Here is a 10,877-nt window from a genome sequence, read left to right on the forward strand (position 1 = left end):
CTCTTTATTTGAATAATTTTCGAAGCGGAATCGATGCGTCGCGTCGGCAAAATTCGTGCACATGTTGCATTTCGCACATAAAACGCTATTGTTGCGATTCATTTCTCATCGTGATATTTTCAAAATCGATCACCGTGAAATATACTCGAATGATGCGCCGAACATCTAAAAGATTCAGGTATATCGATCGACATTATAACCAAATCGCTTATATTCGTCGACGACCTAAAACACTCTCTGATTTGTATGAAAATAAATGCTTTCGGCGCAGAAATTTGAAGTTGATACTCACTTCTATTTGGCTGCTCGAAGATACGATTTGTCTTTGCGAATTTCTGGCTATAACAAACTCGTGAAAATAGATAAGATAATTTTATTAATCCGATTAATCTTTTCGAGAGAGAAAATTGTAATCCGCTGAACTTCGACAAAGTTACAAGTTTCCCCATCATGAATATTATTCCCTGGAATCGGACGGTTCTGCTCAGTATCAATTTCCCGATGACAGTTTTGAGCGCATTAAACAACATCACGAAGCGAAATATATTCCAATTTCGCCGAGGACTCTGTTTCCCGTAATGCAAGTAGTTAGTAGAAAGTTAATCCACGGCGCACACTCGAGAATTTACTTCGGCTTCTGGTTTCTCCACGCTAACCATTTATCCTGCTTTAAGGGGGGTCCGCGGTTTAAGGGAAAGTGGATTACCGGAAGTCCCGGTACGACCGTCCCGTTCGGGTCCAATCTCGGTTAAATTCGATCACGTGGCTATTCGCGGAACGATAAGGGACGATTCAGCGATATAGTCCGCCTTTTGGGAGTGTCGCTCCTTATCTTTCTCCTTTTTTTCCCTCTCTCTCTCATCTTGTGGCTGAGAACCCGAGAAGAAGCACATTCCGCAACGACAGCAATGATGCTAAAAGCAGTCAAATAAAAATCAGTACTTTCGTTAGTACGAGAGACGCATTTGGGGAAAACGTATATCCGTATATATCGAAGGAGGAAAGATATCCATGGTAACTTTATTCCGCCTCGGTAGCGACGGTCGGAGAAAAATGGTTTATCGAAGTGCTAGGACGTCGCGATCCCGCGCGATCGATATCGGACCCTTGTAAATCCGATCGTTCGGTCGCTCGCTCACGACGAAAAAGTCCGAAATAGAAAAATTGCCGCGAGATCCATTCGGCCCTCATAGATGCGACTCGCTACATCTGTAATGTCCGTGGAGTTCGAGTGCTTGCGAGCACACGAGTCATCTTCCCGTCACATACCACTCCGTTTCGCTTCACGGGCACATTTGCCAGCGTCTCGCGGTGCTTTATCGCGAAATTATTAAAAATATTTCATCTCCCATTTCGCGCGCGGTGTGAATCGAAGACAGCGCGTAACTGTCCGTAATAATTTCGTGTAAACGGAGCGGAATTGTATTGTATCGCCGCGACACAGATGTGAGAGAAACGCCATGAGTCTGGTTGAATTATTTCTCCTTAGCTTCCCCGCCGCTTATCTTGATGCTATTCTAGTTAGCGTCTATTAATGTATATTTAGTGTAAGTAGACTTTGTAATAAGGTGACGTAATCCGCTAAAATAGTCTTCGGTGTGCTAGAATCCTACGAGAGTTACAACTAATATTCCGTAGCGTTAGCATCCTCGCGTAATTGTGTTGCTAATATGTATTTTATATTATTGTAAATATGTTTGCGTAAATAAGAAATATTTTGAGTATTTTAATAAGTTCTTATTAAGTGTGTATTAGGAGAGACTGGGGCAATCTGTCTACAATTTATGCTTCTTTAAAGTTTACTTATAAAGTAAACTAATAAAGATAGCTGAACATTTTAATGGTGTAACCTTTTAAGCTTTCTATAAAAAAAAAAAACGTAATTAGAATCATTCATGTTTTAACATTTTAAAGAAATAAATTTTGTAAGTGGACAAGTCGGTTGCGGAATGATTTAACGCTTCTCACATCTGATAATTATAGATATATTAATTGATAATATTATAAAATTGCTTAATTTGAGTTAAACTACTGTCACACAAAAAATTTTTCGACCGTCGAAAAATGTTAATAATGGTTTTCGCTTTTTTTTTGGTAACGCATAATATAGTGTCTGCGAAAACCATCGCAAGAGAACAAAAGCTTCTGAATCTTTTACGACGTAGAGCTTTTTTCAATTATTTGTTGGAACGGTAGAGATATTTATCTTTTAACACCTGAGCAGTACTGTGGACACACAGCCTCCGTAGACAGATAGCCTTATATATTTATATCTTTTTTCATCTTTCATATATGTCTAGTTTTTTTTTTATCAAAAGTAAAATTATATTATTTCTTTTAAATTTTATTACTTTTTGAATACAAGCATACACTTCTAAAAGCAGTAGCTTTTAGACGTTTGCAGATCTGGTGTAATTATCCTGAAAATGGGCGAGGGTAACTTTGGACAAGCAAACACGATGGACTATGTAAGAATAAGCCACAGGGTGTTCCTCCTGCTTGTCGGATTTCGCACGTGAGCCTTACGCGCGTCGGAGATCGAGGAATCCTTTTTGGACTCATTTTAATGGCCAGAGGTTGAAAGTAGGGTTGAAGTGCCTTCTGCTATTAGCGGGAGGGCGATTAATGATTGGGCCGTGCGAACGGAACATCTGCTTGCGAAATGGCGGGCTTACCGTGGAAATCGTTTAATCCTGTGTGTATCTTATCTGCTAAAGTGCTAACGTAGCCACCGCTTGTTCCGCTTTAAGCGTACGTTAAAAATACCGAAACAGACGTCCCGGAAATTCGACGGAAACTCCTGTCAAATTTTTTTTCTCGATAACTAAAAACGTCTGGCGGGTGTTTTTATTTTTATGAAAAAAAAAGGGAGATATAGGGAGAGAGTGTGTGTGTGTACAGAGTTGGACACGGAGTGAGTTTCAAACCTTCTCCCCTCCCGCGCGTAAGTTACTTTGAAAGATGTGCAAATTGCTCCGTTAATCCTAATCGCGGCGTATAACCGGCGTTTCCTCCGGGCGCTTCAATTTTGATCCCGCCTAAACGCGACCTAATTTGCACTGGCACGTATAAAGCACTGTGCACGTGGAAACGCAGAACTTATGTACACATCCCGTTGTGTGAGCACTGAGGTGTTTACACTTGCGTATAAACAGACGTGTGGTGTGTACCTGAGCGCGGACGTGGAAATCGGTCGCGATGAAATGACTTTAGATAGGTTTCGATTCCGTTCAAACAGGGCATTCGAGTTACACTCGAAACGGCGCGGCGTAAGAAATCGACGTGATCGATACTGTGGCGTTCAAAATGGAATATATTACCATAATCTCTCTCAGTCCCAGAACCTACCGGATTTAATTTCTTCGTGTGCCTCAAATTTCACTCCGCAGTAAAATTTCTATGATATTTGAACGAGATAGGAGGAACCATTTGCATTTATTCGCATATTCGCGATTGTATCGTCTCGCGCGATAACGCGTACGCGGCACACGAATAGGTACTTGATTAGACACATAGCGCTGAATGAGAGAAGCGCTCCAGATCCCAAATGGACATGTAATCGACTGGTTTCGTCTGATGCATCACGGACACACTTGGAATACGATCGCGTGGGGGATTACCCACGAAGGGGATAATGCCGAAGGATCGCGCACAATAGAATTAATACGGCGTAACAATGCCAGATTCCGCGGACTCATGTATGCCAATTATACATCCGGCTTTATGATGCCGTACGATTACGCAGTTGTGCAGGCGCAACGAAGCACGCTAATCTTATCCCGAATGCGCGACGTATTGACAATCTACACCGCGCAACCTTGCCGCGTATCGTCACTCCATTTATCGCTCTGTTCCAATTTCCAATAATCGTTGGCAAACGGCAAATAGAGGAATTATTTATTAATCTTATCAAAGAGCGAGAGAACCCGCGCTTTTTTCACGCAGTATTAAATGTACTATAAATCTAGTAATTTCTTTTTACAACTCTCTAAGTTAACTAATATTAACTCCGTTTATAATAACGTTTATAATTAAAATACTCATTAAAAGAAATAAATGTACGTGGAAGAGAGAGCCATGTTTGCCCCCCGATTTCTCTTTGCACATATTTCGCATTAAAGTTCACCAAAAAAGTAAGAATATTAGGGTCCATGAGATCTATAGGACCCGAGAGAATATTTCTGAAATATGCATGTTAAGATCATGCACAATTTCGAAAGATTCCTGTTTCATAGCCGGCGACATTTAACCGTCGTGACCTCTGACTACGGGGATAGCAATTGAGCAGAGATTCTCCGGCAGATATCCCTTGAGAACATGATCTCGGAGAAGTATCGTGTTACCAAGCATGGCGGAAACGGGATAACAAGAGTGATCTTAATCCTAATGACGCGTTAAAGGATGGGCCCCGGCCGTCGATGCCGATGCCGTTAACGACCTCATCGATCCGAGGCTTATCTGTGCGCGGAACTCAGCGGCGATCCCGCGGTACGGTCGGTTGTGCCGCAAAGAAAAATGCCACGAGTTTTTGCGAGATCCGGACCGCACGGTATTTCCACGGTGTGTCCACGTGTCAGAAGGACGAAGGGCGTGACTTTGCGGACGACATTGAAACATAATCCATCGTAAGTCATTCTATGCAAATTGCGTAGAAAGTAGCCGCGCGAAGTTCAAAGCTTCGGGATTAAATCTTGGTTAACTTTTAAATGAGAGCAGGCGGAATTTTCGTGCGCAACACTCGAGGTGCAGTTGCAATTTTGCGAGAGAGAGACGAGATTATCAGAGTTCAGCGATTAGCGATATCTAGTTCGCCGGAGCCGGTTCGCTTTGTTAACCCAGAGAGTCTGGAGTCCGCTTAATTTCCCGTAAGGCTCAACCCCACCCCAAACTAATGAGTCTCAATGTGCCCCAATGTGCTGTATCGTTGTCTTCGAATTGCACACCCGTCGACACACTCGAGAACACGGGCGCGCGATAATGCGAAGTTCGCGTGAGAGGCGATAATTAAGCCTCGCATCGAGTCACCGCGTGCCGGCTGGTGGTGCGGCGGAACAACAAACAAATCCGGAAAGTCTGGAAGTCGATCCGGGGGCATTTTTAATCCCTTATCCGCGCCACGAGCGAGCCTCCACGAACTTCTCCCAGTTCTCCCGTGCAATTCAATCTAAAATTCTCGCATGATTTTTTTTTTTTTAAGCGCGCGTTGCAATTCTTGCCGTGTCGACCGAAGTCACCGGACGAAAAAAAAAAATATACGCTTCTCTAATTAACAGCCGACTATAGCTGCTACGAGACCGTTTCAATAACCTATAATGATCATGACAACGTAGCTTAACTGCGAAGCACATGTTTCACCTCGTTACTGTCGTCGGGCGACAGTAATATGAAACCCTTTTTGTACGGCGCCGAGAAGTTTCATCCATCGGGATGGCGAGTTTCATTAATCATCTTTCGGACGCGTCTCCTCGTGTCTCATTAGTGTGTTATTTCCAATCGAATCGTATTATCCGATGACGGATCGGTGCCGACGGCGTAGTTCCGATGGGACTACGCGGGCGAAACAATTTATTTTTTTTTTCTCGATATAACAAGATGTCACCGTGAGACGTCTTGCGTATAGATAAAATCGTAAACCTCCTTTCCTGTAAGGGCGCGCTTTTTATATACACACACTTTAATAATTTCTCGCTCGTTTTCAGGAGCAGCACGGTTGACCTTGATGGATCGCGGTATTTTAACGTGTGATTAATTTTCAGCACGGTCGCGTTCGCACGTTGCGTTTTAAAGGGGAAGCAGCGTATATCGAGGTAAGCCCCACTCTCTATTCTTTCCTATTTGCCGCCCGTAAAATATATCGAACCTGTGCGGCGCTGACACAATATGACGATAAATGAGCCGTAAAGCGGGAAAATTAGGCCCGACAGCTCACGTCCGGCACGTCAATATAATGTCAAGCCCAGCCATTTCGGAGAGCGGCTCATTACGAGAATTACACTTCTGTCCGCATCCTCCACCGCGCGCCGCCGCGCCGGCCGTTGCTCCGGAAGTATTATTGCTATTTTGACGAGCCACGGAGTTCGTCGCCGCGTTGCCATGTCAATAACAGCACAACACTATAAGCTTTAAGTGGCACAACTTTAAAGAATCGTACAACTGGATCTACCTCACGAGCAATTGTGTATTTCGGGCACGCGTTATCGCTTGCCACCGCGTAGCGTTAATTATATCCAGTTAATTTTTTCGCTGACAGTGCCTTGTCGCCGGCGCGGCGATGTCAAACACGTGTAGCTAACGCCGTAAATAGACGTAAATGTCACGCCGATCGCACGGTAATTACACCCCGTCCACGGTATCGGCCACTCGAATGTCACGCGCGAGATTTGCGGATGAGGGCTGAATTAATGGACAGCGAAAAGTAGTCGCGGTACGCGGTACCAAAAATAATCCGCCTCTTTATTCGTAATCTTCGAGGCATTTTTCATCGCGCGCCTTTCCGTTTATTCTGGAATACGGCCGCGATGGGGGAGGAAAAAAAAAGGGAAGAAGCACGGTCGTCGGGCGGGACAATAAAGACGATAACGTGGACGATGAAGAGGACAATGGTTGGGAAAGGACGGACAGCGCAGCGGCCGGATAATGGAAAGATCATTATTTTCGCGGAACAAAGTCCCGTCGAGTCGCCGCGCTGTGTCGCGACGACGAAGACAACGACGACGACGACGACGACGACGACGCTGACGCCGTCTTCGCCTGAGCGCGAGCGCGCGCATCTTAATTAACGGCCGCCCCAATTAGAATGGCGCTATCCAAAAGATTCCGGTCGCGCTTTGACTTCCTCTCCCCGTTCGAACCTTTATGCCACGCCGCGGTCTCGCTTTCCACGTTTCCCTCGTCTTATCGCGGCGGGCTTCTTCCTGCTACTTGTTTCTCCCCGTGAATAAACGTCCGCGTAACAGTAACCCGGTTTCCGTCACTATACAGCACAATTTAGCCGGCACGGCGACACGCGCGTTTTCGGGGGAAAATTGCGGAAAATGGATGCGGCGTGTTTGAGGATAATAGGGGAAAGTAGGGTAAAACCGGATAGCGCTCCGGAGTCAAATGGAGCGTACCCGCGCTGTCTCCAAAGCCAGCGCCGCGACAATGACTCGCCCACCGGAGAGAAGAATAGTAGTTACAAACGCGACGACATCTTGCCCGGAGCTCGTTGAGGAGCATCAGCCGGTTTTACCCGCGTTATATCATCGGATTCCGCGAAAGTACAGCGGACGTTCGATTTTGCCGTACGCTCTATCCCATACATAGAATTTTATTCCGCGCAAACTTGGTCCCGCTTCGGGCGTAAAATTGCGGAAGAAGTGCATCATAGTGCACCGCCCGTTCTACAAACGCAGCGTAATTTCAAGGCGTGGGTCGCGCGCGTCGATAATTTCTCGTGAAACGGGGACAGGACACACACAGCTCTGTCCTCATCTGCCTCTCTTCCGCCCCTCTGTCTTTCTCCGCGAGAGTCCGCGCTCCGCTCTTCCGCCGCTTTCTTTCTCTTTTTGCGCCTCGATTTGTCAGGGGTATTAATCGCGAACGCGATAATGTCGTTGCTCGTGCTTCGTGCATGACAAACGACACCGATATGGCGTGCCTGCACGAACCGTCGTTAAAACGGGAAAAATGTATTTATTCTACGTGTTTCACGTGTTTCTATGTATTCTACCGGTTTCTAAAAATTAACTTTCCGCGCAAATAGATAGAAGAAGAAGAAAGGAGCGGGGAGGGAGGGGTAGAAGGAGGTCGACAGGGCGAGAGCGGGGACGGAAACGCTGCAAAGTGCATCAAAAGTTTTGCGTTTCGCCACGCGTTATCCAATTATCCCGGAATCACGTGCGCCTCGTAACGCCCGCAATTATCCGACCCCGCGTCGGATAAAAATCCCTGTCGACGGGAAAATTCTACGGACACGTGGCGGCGTTAATGAGGATACGAGGAAATATTTATTTACAGAACACCCTCTCATTATTATTAAAGCCGTTTACCCCGATGCGCCGAATACGTTTTAAGTGCATAGCAGCGAGGCAATACCCTCCCTGATGACCGGTTTTATACCGCGAAACGGCCGTTATAATGATTCCTCTCGCAATTTAGAAAATCTCGCGTGATGATGTGCGCGCGCCGCCCCGAACGCAACGCGATACTTCCAGTCTCGCGATGTACTTATTTTCATCCGTCGCGACGCCGCTTGTCAATAATGTTTTTGTCGCGCGAGACGGCGTTCGCGGTCGCACGGAGAAAGAGAGGAACGAAAGAGGCGACGAGAAAAGTTTCTACCGCGGTATCGACGCTGTTATCAATCCACGTCCGCCAATACGCCGACAGTCGCGCGCGCGCCTCTCGTACGGAAGATTATCCCGATAAAAGATAAACTTCGCCCCTACGTCGGGTGGTGAACCCCGCGCGGAAAGAAATTCAACCTCACCGTCGCAGCGCGAGAATGAAAGAGGGGGGCTAGGAGTCTCCGCCGCCCCCTCCCCCCCCGACGCGCGCGGATAGAACGGACGACAGTATGCACTCCGATGCACCTGCCGCTGCGTGTGACGCTTACGCTCACATATTTTATAAAACTTTTTTCTCCCCTTGTACTTGCGCTGCACAACTGAAACCCCACCCCCCTCACCCCCTCGTACACACATACACTTAAGAATCCTTGCTCCGTGTGTTATACGGCGTGCGAACGAAAGTATATAGCCCAGACAAGTGCGGGGAGGGAGATAGCTACGGGACGCAGCGAAACTGGGATATTTCCTCCCCGCTAACTTTCGAGTACCGGGAATTTGAATCCGTGGCACATGGCCTATCTCCTACACGACTCGACGGCGCGGCGGGAGCGCTGCCGGGAAAGCCGGAAAATCGTTTAAGAGTAAATGACGTTTTATTAACGGCTCCCTCGGGTCTCCTCGCCTTGCCCATAACGTCACGCCGTTAGTTCTCTCGCAAGAGGGACGAGTTTAGCACGCCGCGTCGGGCCGTCTGAAAGTTTCAGCGCGGCAAAAGCGGCACAAAAGCCCGGGATGTCAGCGTGAGAGAAGATAGAGAAAAAGAGGATAGGAACGGATGTACCGATAAAAAATGAATAATCGACTCGCGCGCGCGCGAGAGAGAGAGAGAATGAGCTGCCGCGCTTTTTGTCGATTCTGCGACGGTTTGTCGCGTGTAAGGTTTATCGGCATAACCCAACGGTCGAGAGATGCACAGTCCCAAAGCCGATCGACGTTAACGTTGAACCCCAGCCAGGGTCGATGCGCCGTGAAAAGCGTAGGACTTTCCATCGGTGACACGACCCTTCGCGTTGCCTGAAGATGAAGTGAAGGGCCATAAAAGATGAACGGACAGCCAATCACCTTTCGTCTGCCTCTCGGCAACCGGGGTTTCGTAATCCCGCGGCGGCGGGATTTTGACCTCGACGAAAAAAGCTACTATCATTTATTTCACGTACTGCGGCTTGCTGCTTTAATGACAATAGAAAGATTATATACTTTTCTTTCTATATTGACATAAATAATTTTGTTTTGTCTACGTCGATGAGATAATTCTTGTACATTTATCTCTTTTCATAAAACAACGTCTGTCCCAGGTGAAGACAGAAAAATGAAATAACGTTAATTTTCTAAATGTACGTAAGTAAAGTAGACGAGGAGATAAGAAAGTCCCGAAGTAAGGACGAGGACACGAATGAGATCAGTCGATCATCGGGGAGAAAAGTTATATAATTTACCAAATACACGTCGTTCATGCAAATTACGTCGGTGTCCCGTAAACTCGGCGTGATACGAAAACTTACTTCCAAAGACGACGGCGGTTAATTTCAGCGAGCCATGAAAGTTGGTAGCGATATTCGTCTATAGATAACGTCGCGGGCGGAAAACCTCTTTGTCGTAAACGATGGACGCGAATCGAAATAAAAATCCGCAGAGTCCGGCGAACCGAGTATTTATTTATTTATTTATCTGTCTGTTAACGAGAACAATCGTTTGTTGATAACGTAAGCGAAATGTATAAAAAAATATCGGTTGCAGCATGAATATGTAATGCCAATCGCGACATAAAGAATAAAATAGCAGTGAGTAGTTTTCAGTACTATTAAACTTTGTCAGCTGAATTAAAGTAGAACAAGATCAGGGACACGTCGTATTGTCTAAACGTCTCGAAGAGCGAGAGAACGGTACTGATAACGGAACGGTCCGTTGTGTTGAAGGAGAGCACGAACAAAAGCGACGGCGGCATTTTTTCTTTTTCCCTATTAAATAACCGAGCCCACTGCCACATCAGTCTCCGGGGATAAGATTCATACCGTAAGCGGCTTAACATTTGTCCACGATGAAGCGTGCTGGATCCCCATGGTGGGACGAGAGAGGGGCACCAAATACATTTCCGCCATTTCGTTCCAGGCGGTCTACCTCAATTTCAACGTTGCATATTGCATAGGTATACCTGAGTTACGATACTCGTGAAACATTGTTCAACGTATTATTTAACTTACATATCCAATTATAAGTACAGAATGCTTTTGAAAAATTTAATTTTCTGCAAATGTAATTATATCCTCGAGAATGCGCAAACATAATTTGTATCTCGTTCAGTAAAGAGATCCCTTTCTCATTACTCTTTCGTGCTTTGCGGGAAAGCTGTTTCAACCTGAGAGACTTTTCAGTCGCATATAAACGTGAGAAGGAGACTCGAGCGCGGGTAAGGGTTAAATGTTGTATATACGCTTGCGAGAAATTAAGGAAACCAAAAATCCGAAAAGGACTCGAAGAATTTATTTAGACGAAGTCGTGCCGCGATTGAAATCTGCGCGTTACAGGAGAGAGTGAAATAAGACGACT

Source organism: Temnothorax longispinosus, chromosome 9, assembly GCF_030848805.1.
Source record: "Temnothorax longispinosus isolate EJ_2023e chromosome 9, Tlon_JGU_v1, whole genome shotgun sequence".
Lineage (NCBI taxonomy): Eukaryota > Metazoa > Arthropoda > Insecta > Hymenoptera > Formicidae > Temnothorax > Temnothorax longispinosus.